Genomic DNA, 10492 nt, shown 5'->3' on the forward strand with positions numbered 1-10492 from the left:
ATTAGGGACCTCTTCCTTTGCTCTGGGATGTGAGCTGATCAAGATCATTAATAGTCATTGGACACAGAGATGAAGAATGAATGTATGTTTGGTTCTAACCACATCGTGGGTTTCAGCTCTCTGCCAGACTCATTTGAAAAGCATTTATCACTGACTTGAGCATAATCCTTTCCCTGTCACCTGCAGTAGAAACAAGAGAGAGAGAGACATACACACACAGATACATACAAATTAAATCAAAGAAGCTGGTAGGAGACAGAGAGTATAGTATCCCTGTTCATTGAAGCATGAAAGAGAATTCAAGATGATTGAATGGGCAAAGATCTCTCCTTCACTCACCTTCAGAAGTGGAAAAGGCAGAGAGTGAGTGTGCATGTACCTTAATTGCTAGATTTCACTGACACAACCCAGTTTCAGAATCAAATAATAAACTTATGTCTTCAGTTTACAAGAGTTTAAATAAAGTGATGCTAAGAAGCAAAGTTCCTGCTGCCTCCAACTCCCTGATACCTTTCGGAAGTCCATTACATAACAGGTAGGACTTGTGTTTTGCAGCCTTTTTCCTGGGAGAGTGACACTATTTCAATAAACATATAGGCAAAACAAATGCGTAACCCCTTTTTCTATGGGTAATAATTAAAGTCAGAGCAATGTTATTGTCCATAAGAAACGTGATTTTAAAATTGTAATTTTCTTGTTGGATGCATCATCTTGTTCATGTTTGAGTTACCTACCTAAAATGCCTTAAAGCAATTACAACTTGGGCAACTTCATCTGTTGCCATTTTTTTTTAATGGAATTTTTCATGCACCTTCCAACCGGTGCCCATCGGTCCTGTAGAAATATTTTCATTATACAGAAAAAAAGATGCTTTTATGCCAGTGTGTTGCATATAGGGAAAAATAACCCTTGCTGTAGTTACACGATGTTAGGTTCTATATTAAGAGCTACCACCCAGGAAAAGATCTAGGCATCATAGTGGATAATACTTTAAAATTGTCGGCTCACTGTGCTGCAGCAGTCAAAAAAGCAAACAGAATGTTAAGAATTATTAGGAAGGGGAATGGTTAATAAAACGGAAAATGTCATAATGCCTCTATATCGCTCCATGGTGAGACCACACCTTGAATACTGTGTACAATTCTGATTGCCACATCTCAAAAAAGATATAGTTGCGATGAAGAAAGTACAGAGAAGGGCAACCAAAATGATAAAGGGGATGAAACAGCTCCCCTGTGAGGAAAGGCTGAAGAGGTTTAGGGCTGTTCAGCTTGGAGAAGAAACGGCTGAGGGGGGATATGATAGAGGTCTTTAAGATCATGAGAGGTCTTGAATGAGTAGATGTGACTCGGTTATTTACACTTTCGAATAATAGAAGGACTAGGGGGCATTCCATGAAGTTAGAAAGTAGCACATTTAAGACTAATCGGAGAAAATTCCTTTTCACTCAATGCACAATAAAGCTCTGGAATTTGTTGCCAGAGGATGTGGTTAGTGCAGTTAGTGTAGCTGGGTTCAAAAAAGGTTTGGATAAGTTCTTGGAGAAGAAGTCCATTAACGGCTATTAATCAAGTTTACTTAGGGAATAGCCACTGCTATTAATTGCATCAGTAGCATGGGATCTTCTTAGTGTTTGGATAATTGCCAGGTTCTTGTGGCCTGGTTTGGCCTCTGTTGGAAACAGGATGCTGGGCTTGATGGACCCTTGGTCTGACCCAGCATGGCAATTTCTTATGTTCTTATGTATGATTGATCAATTGCCTGGAGCCTTTGCAAATCTCTGCTACAGTGGAGTGCGCCACAGCTGCTAAAAACCAAAACTTCACCCCTCGCAGTAAGCATTCCTCAATAGGAACTTGTATCCTTTTTATCTCTGTGTTGAAAGTGAGAGAACACTGTTTAGCTTTTCTCAGTTCCAGCTGACTACATCTGTAATACAGACCGTCAGACAGATAGGCAGAAATGCTCAGTTCTAGCGTGGCCTAATCTTTCATTGAATGCTTTGTTTTACCAGATGGATGCATCACGCCTTTTTTTGCCGCTTATCTCAAGAGACAAAAGAAACGAAGTTTTACGTCTTTTCAGGTATCATTTAACAGACCTACAAATCACCCTCATGGCCCCTGTCATTGCTATTCATGGAATGTCATCGAGAACAATGCATCGCACCCAAAGACATCCAATTTGATTCATTCTTGATGGACACAAGATGACGCAGGACTTGTCTGTCACGTTGAAGTGAATAATAATCAGTGTTCCTTCATATGAGATAAGCAAATCTCTATGTAATGAAACTCCCATTCGTGACTAATAGGGATTTATGGATGAGTAGAAGCAGCAGGTCAAACACATTGTAGAGAGGCCACAGAAAAGAAAATTGGATGAGACAAGTTTTCAAGCCATGCAATGATATCTCTATCAATTTTTCTGTCTCTGTTTCTCATTATTATTATGCTACATTACTAGAAGCTTTGGTGATGCAAACCAACATTATTTATCCACTTACGGGTTAAGAGTGCCACCCAACTCTTCTAAAGAGAGGGCAGGCCAACTCCAATCCCTAAGGGTCACAGCTCAGGCTGCTTCAGGGTCTGTTCCTAATGAATATTCTTGAGGCGTGTTTGCAGCCTATTTAAAGAGTGGGGGGGGGGGGGAGTATAAAAGCCTATAAGACACTTTGCTGGAAGAAAACATTTTTTTTTCCCAAAACCTTGCATGCAATTAGTGAAAGGGAAGATATTGTACGAGGGGGAAACATGCAAACAACCACTTGTGCAGAAAAAGGAACTCCTCACCCTCCACGTTTTGATTTTCCAAAGGTTTACTTTCCTCTGTTGTAAAATTAAATCCCACCTTTCCATCAATAAACAATTTACACTCATCCAGCCCAAGCAACGTATGCAACAAAGCCGTGGAACCAGCCATCGTGTGCTGGCTTGTTCCAGTGTTAACTGCTTTCTTTCCAAAGTACGTCAGTATTGTAGGAGTAACCTAGCTGCTGTGAATCCTCTTCTGCTTCAGCATCCCATTTACATTTATTTATTGAAAGGGCATTTATGAATTGCTCAAAGCTCTGCACAATCAACATCATAATACAATCAGCTAAAATAAAACTAAAACAGAACAAAACAGCAATCTACACCCATAATTAAAATGTTGATGTTATGGCTCCAGTGTAGACGGAGGGTAGGAAACATCACCCTCTGAGTGGTGCAGGACAGCTAATGACAAAGCTAAAGCAAGGCTTGGACAGGCTGGTAAGGCTGGCGCAACAGCATGCAGGTAAGACTGGAACTAAGGCTTGGACTAAGACAGCACAGGACAGGGCGAGACAAGGACAACACAGAACAGAGAACATAAAAGCCTGAAGGCAGTGTTAGGCAGGAAGGCCCTGAGGGGCAAGATAAGGAGAGGCCTTGATAGGCCACAGAGCAAGGTAAATCCTGGATAGGCCAGAGGTAAGGGGAAGTCCTAGATAGGCCACAAGGCAAGGTGAAGAGCAGAAGGCCAGATGGCCATAAGGCAAGACAAGGAGTGAGAAGGCCCGGAGGCCACAAGGATAGGCCTAAGTAGGCCACATGACAACGGTGGTTAGGACAAGGAGCCAAAGGAGACTCAAAGCCAAAGCATCAAAGCAAGGGTCAGACAGGGTTACATAGGGCTGGAGTCTAGGTGTGGTGCAGGCAAAGAGGAGGAGCTGACGGGGTCAGCGCAGGATGGAGCTTCAGGGAAGTGCCACTGTCAGGGTACAATGAGGCTGCATTAGCAGCTGAAATCATAACAATTGAGAGTGTATCTACTGTTTACCTAGCAACCTAGTTTAGCCTCTTCATTATTTTCTGCACTGCCTTTTATTTTTGTCATTTTTAAATTCTAGTTTTGCATTCTTTCTAAACCATAGCCACACAAAAACATTTTTCACTGGTATTCATGCATACCCAGTAAGAACCACCAGATCCATTGGAAACTTGATAGCAGAATTCAAAAGTAAACAGTAGATGCAAGCCTTGGTCTGTGTCCAACGGGTTGTCGCACACTGGCACCTAACCCAAGATGCACTTAAGCCTAGTGGCCTGATTCTGGATCAGCCAATAGGCATTTTCTGTGTTTCCTGTCCAGTGGTTTTGCATAGTTCTGAAAAGTGCAAAGGGTATTGCCAACCATAATCTCAGAAGGGAAATGGACATAGTGGTTAGTGTTAAACTGCAAACCAGGAGACCAGGTTTCAAAGCCTGCTCTTTCTACTGGCACTCATTATGACCTTAGGCAAGTCCCTTTGGCTCCTGTTGACTCACGTCCCTCTTTTGGACATGGACGCATTGTACCTGCATGTTATTTGTTCTAAAGTGCCTGGTTTAGAATGCTGTATAAAATACTAAAACAAGGTCCCAATGTAATAAAGTGCCCTGGGCTGTGTGCACAGATGGACCTGTGAATGTGTGCACATTTTTTTGCACACAGACTTTACTCTTGCTGCAGCCAGGAGTTTTGTCTGCGAAAAAAATGTGCACACAAATTAGCGCGCCTCCATTTAAAACCCATGTTAGTGAAGGCATCAACTGTGACTCCCCAATGCAGAGAGGCATGTTGGCTTAACTGATGGTTCCTTAATGCTGGAAATTTAACTTCTGGTCAGAACTGGAGTAAAGATACATGGGCTAATGTTAAGACTATAGGGATGAACCTGAAGTTCAAGGGGCAGGGGGCTTCTCTATTCAGAACTGATACAGATAAAACACAATTTGTGCACAAAACAAGTTTTCTGCACATAAAGCAGGTAGACTTGCTTTTCTCCCTGGCCATTAGCAGAATGTGATCTATCTACTATCTGGGATACTGCCAGGTACTTGTGACCTGGATTGGCCACTGCTGGAAACAGGATACTGGGCTTGAGGGAGCCTTAGTCTGACCTATTATGGCCGTTCTTAAGAACAGACAATATGCTTTAGATGCACACTTTTTTATGCACACAAACTGTTTTGTGACCATAAATCTTGTTTTAGGTGAAGACACACTATTTGTGTGCACAACATGGTTTATGCATACAGAGATTGTTTTATGTGTGCTAAGCATGTGCATATATTCAGGTTAGTGTGTTTTGTTTTTTGGTTTTTTTTTTTAACTCTTGATGCATTAGCATAGCACCAGCTTACTGTATGAGGAGTTAATTCAGTTTTCACCAGGAGGAAAAAAAATGTGGGTTCAAGTTTAGCCTTCTTATTTAATATTATCACTGCTTGTTGCATCAAGCTCAATGCAACAAGCAATGATAATACTATGTGTAGTTTGGCACTTCAATCAACTTTGTGGAGCCAGGTTGAATACAGATAGGCAAAAGGTCATGGAGGAAACACCCTGAAGAGATGGCAGGGGGTGGGAAAGAGATACCAACAAACCCCATCTTTCCACAGAAGGAAATAAATATATTGGGTGCTTGGTTACACTCCAAAAAGAATGGGAGATTACACAGATGACACTGCTGCCAATAGAGGGAGTGCCTCAGACAAGATATAAAACCTCCCAATGATTTTAAGCTTCAAGGAGGGTGACTTTAAAAAGAAAAGATGACGATCACAGCTTAACTCCCCACTAGGCTAAAGTCACAGGTGTATTGCTGAAAACAAGCAAAGGGTGACACCATGACCCTATTCCTCATTTGAAAAATAAACATGAGGATCAAATGATTAATATAAATACTTTTAAATGAATGTACACCCTGTGGTTTAATAAAAATAAATACATCAGTAAAAAAATAAGATAGAATTTTTTTCCTGGGATTTGGAAATTCTTCCAGAATTTCCACACCGGGGAAGATACACGCACCCTATGTACTGGGGATGCGCATGCGTTGATGCATTCATTTCGTTCATGTCGGCGGCGCGCATGTATCTCATGAAGGCGCGCAAAACTGATGGTATGCACGCATATAGGTGGCTCCTTCCATGTCCTTTTGTTCTGTGTTTGTCATCTTACATCAGGGATTCCTTAGACAGAGATTGTCTAAAGAAAAACTTATATCTAGTTACTATAGATATTGGATCATTGCATGCTAATATTCTTCAGGATCCAGTTATCTATAACTTACAGTTAGTTTCAAATCCATGGGAAGGGCAACAAAAAAGTACCTATAAGCTTTTCTCTCTCAGCTTACCAGTTTGTACTTAATTGCTTTTTCACGTTTGACCAATGTTATTCCCATCAGATTAAATATGAAGAGAATTGGTTACCTGCCTACTCTTTTAAGTCTGTTGCTGGCAACATAGTGGATCCTGTTAGAATAGTATATGCATTTCTTACAATACTTACTTACAATAGGATCTTCAGCTAATGTAACAACTATTATAGCACGCTACTTAATGATAATGTATGAAAAATTTGCCAACAGCTGTTTGATTTCAGTGCGGCTCGGAAGCACTACGCATGTCGCTAAACACTCAAACTCACCTAATTTGTTGAAGGAAAATTCACCAAAACAAAAATTTGGCATGGGTGATGTTAAACTGAAAATATGCAGCTGCATCTCTGATGTCTTAGGCCAGTGCTTCTCAACCCAGTCCTGGGGGCACACCTGGCCAGACACGTTTTTAGGATATCCACAATGAATATGCATGCACTGTCTCCATTTTATGCAAATCTACCTCGGGGATATATTCTGAAAACCTAACAGGCTGGGTGTGCCCCCCCCCCCCCCCAGGACTAGGTTGAGAAGCACTGTTTTAGGCAGATATGTGAGAGATCTTACGACAGATAAGTTTTCTAGCCTGAGAGGAGATGTTGCAGGGTTTAATTAGCGGCCAGCAGATCTGGAGGCGGCCAAGAGACAGGGGGCACGACCAGAGCCGACAGGGAAAAGAAAAATGCCAGCCTGGTAACCGTACAAGAGCGACTCGGCGCTACCCCCTCCAGGCTGGCAAAGGCCGAGTATCACACCGCAGTGATGGAGAACCACTGCAGCCCTGGGCCTTTGCAAAGAGCGAAGCAATAAACAACATTCAGAACTTCACTGGCACCAGAGTTTTCATCGTTTTTCTTTTCTTTTCTTTTTTAAACTTTCACTGTAACCTACCCCCCCCCCCCCCGTCTTCCAATGGCTGGAAGTCAGGGAAAATGAAAAAGAGGGCAGCACTGTCACCACAGCAACCAACAGGTCCTCCTTCAACTCAGTTTCAGTGGGGAGTGGGAGTTGAATGGGCCCCCCCAAAAGTCGGGAGAAATTATGTGGCACCTGTACCCCATGGTATGTTCCGAGCAGCGCGAGCCCCTGCGTTTTGAGCTCTAATGGTAGCGTCCCACAATGACGCTGTGAGCCTGCTCTACAGGGAGCGTACACCAACCGAAGCTCGATTTTGGTGTACGAAGCGCTGCGTGCAGCTGCAGTGAAAGGAAACGAAAATACAGAATCCACAGGAGGAGAGAGATGCTGAGCCTCCTGGTAGAGTCCTGTGCTCCTGGGAGGAGTCTGGAATGCCACAGTACGAGTTTCCAGTCAGTTAAGACATGGAAGAGTGCGTAAAAAAAGGATCCTTATAACAAGCACACTTTAAAGCGGAGGTTCTCAGCCTTTTTTCTATCAGGACACACCTGAGAGATGACGCTCGCGTGCTTGACACACTGAACACATGACCATCGTGGGACTAAATATAAACACAAACTCTGCATCCACAGGAGTTCCCCCCCCCCCCCCCCCCCCCACCTCCTAACAATGGGTGCAGAGCCAGAACTAAGACATTTCCCTGTACCACTCACCATACAAAAAATGATATTCAGAGTCTGGTCTCATCTCAATTACAGCATCACAAACTCCCTCTACTACCAGGTGCATTGTAAAATAATACAAACAAACCCTACTCTGTACATGCTTATCAAACTTGGCATACTGAAGCAGCACTAACTCCAAGAAATGAAACAGCAATAGCCCTACCCATGAAAAAGGCAGCAGTTCACCACCAGTGCAATATCATATTGAGAAAATACAACAAATAAGGCAGATACAAACCTCTAGTAAAGAACCTCATCTCAGTCACACACATAAAGAACACAGACAGACCTGCCTTCACCAAATATACAATAAAAGACCCAAATTACAAATGTGGAAACAAAACCTGGACTGGAAACCCCAAGACCACCTTCTCCATGCAGTGCAAAACTGAAGAACTAGAAACAGAAATATATTTCCTCCTTCACTAAGCAAAGTTCAAAGAGAGAAGAAATGCATATTCTCAAAACTGTCATTGTATGACTCTTGTACCCTGTCACTCTCCATCATGCCCCATCACCCCTTACTTCTCCCAACTACTCAATCGTCCCTTCACATGCTCATATCCCTGTCCGACATTCCTGACACCCCCAACCTCACATCCTCTTCCCCACACTCCCCCTCTCCCCTGTTCAACTCTTTCTGCCTTTCCCTACTCAGAATACCCCCGACCACCTCTTTCCTACCCCTTCCTACTCAGCATCCCCCAACTCCCAGCACCCTTCTCCCCAACCCAACAGCCACACATCTCCATCTCTCTCTCCACTTCCAAGTCTCTTCCCTGCCCAGCAGCCCCCAACCCCTCCATCCTCCACCTCTCCCTACCCAGCAACCCCAACCTCCTTTCCCCCACCCCTGACTCCCTATCTCCCCATACCTTCCTGCCCAGTACATTTCTCCCTCCTCCTGGCTCTCAGCCAGCAGAAATTATTTCAGTCCAATCCTGAGTCTCCCTCCCTCTTTATCAGCAGCAGATGAGAGCAAGCAGCATTGAGGAGAGGAAGAAGATGAGGCAGCAGCAGTGGAAGTCGGCAGTGGATCTATAGAGCAGGCAGCTCTCTCCCTCATACTCCTGCTTTCATGTCCAGGCCCCATGGGGTGAAGAGAGCATCAGCAGCCTCACTGCCAGGCCAAGCAGAGGAAGATAAAGTTGGTGTCCTGCCGGGCCCAAATGAACAGGAGTTGGTGATATCGCGCTCTGATCTGGGTGAAGGAGGAGGGAACAACATCCCACTGGCCAGGAAGAGAAGGAAGCAAGAGCAGCTTCCTGTCATACCCAATAAAGGAGAAATCAGCCAACTCCTGCCCAGACTGATGAGGAAAGTTCAGTCTTCTGCTAACTCTGCGACACACCTCGTGGGTCTTTGCAACACATCTGTTGAGAACTACTGCTTTAAAGAAAACAGTGAGACCCTACTATACTGTACACCTCTGGACCAGAAGGGATGCACTCAATAGCACCTTCTAAGAGGGGAAGCATTCAGTAAAGAATGAATAAGATCTACTCCTTGGGAAAGCTGGGAAGAAACCACATGCCTACAAATCCCAGAGCTTTACCTCAAGTAGTATATCTGAAGTATGAGTATGATGCACAAATGAGTTTTTCTGTTGAACTGAGAACTACAAGTTAAAATCATTAATAGGAGAATGATAAAATATTAGATCTCTAGATTAAGCTCTGAAATCTAACTCCCTTTGCTCAGCACAGAGAAATAAAGACTGTGAACACTAAAATTGTAGCAAAGTACTGTTAATATTGTCTTCTATAAATAAAAGTCAGACCAGTTTGGAACCACAGTTTTTAGAGTTGTCTGTAGTAACTTCAGGTCTTGGAAAATACAAATCACAGATAAGATGAGGTCACCCTTGTGTTTGAGTGCATTCACCCACTGTCCACTACCAAACTGATCAACCGGTGCTGGGATCTGTACTTGGACCGGTGCTTCTCAATATATTTATAAATGATCTGGAAAGGAATATAACGAGTGAGATAATCATATTTGCAGATGATACAAAATTATTCAGAGTAGTTAAATCACAAGTGGATTATGATAAAATGCAGGAGGACCTTGCAAGACTGGAAGATTGGGCATCCAAATGGCAGATGAAATTTAATATGGACAAGTGCAAGGTGTTGCATATAGGGAAAAATAATCCATGCTGCAGTTACACAATGTTAGGTTCCATATTAGGAGCTACCACCCAAGAAAGATATCTAGGCGTCATAGGGTTAACACATTGAAATTGTCGGTTCAGTGTGCTGTGGTGGTAAAAAAAAAAACAATGTTAGGAATTACTAGGAAGGGAATGGTTAATAAAACGGAAAATGTCAGAATGCCTCTATATCGCTCCATGGTGAGACCGCACCTTGAATACTGTGTACAATTCTGGTCGCCGCTTCTCAAAAAACATATAGTTGCAATGGAGAAGGTACAGAGAAGGGCAACCAAAATGATAAAGGGAATGGAACAGCTCCCCTATGAGGAAAGACTAAAGAGGTTAGGGCTGTTCAGCTTGGAGAAGAGCCCAGAAAACAAAAAGGAAGGCGGTCTATCAAAGCCATGAGGATAACAAAAAAAAGAGATAGATCCAGAAGTCCTTGAAAAGTATTTATTAAAAAAACGAATTGCCCAGTGGTTGCCCGACTCTGGCCTGTGTTTGACCCATACACAAAGGACTGCTTCAGGGGCTACAGAATATAAGCAATTGATAGAGCCATAATTAAAAACAAGCATA

This window comes from Rhinatrema bivittatum, chromosome 8, assembly GCF_901001135.1.
Source record: "Rhinatrema bivittatum chromosome 8, aRhiBiv1.1, whole genome shotgun sequence".
Classification (NCBI taxonomy): Eukaryota; Metazoa; Chordata; class Amphibia; order Gymnophiona; family Rhinatrematidae; genus Rhinatrema; species Rhinatrema bivittatum.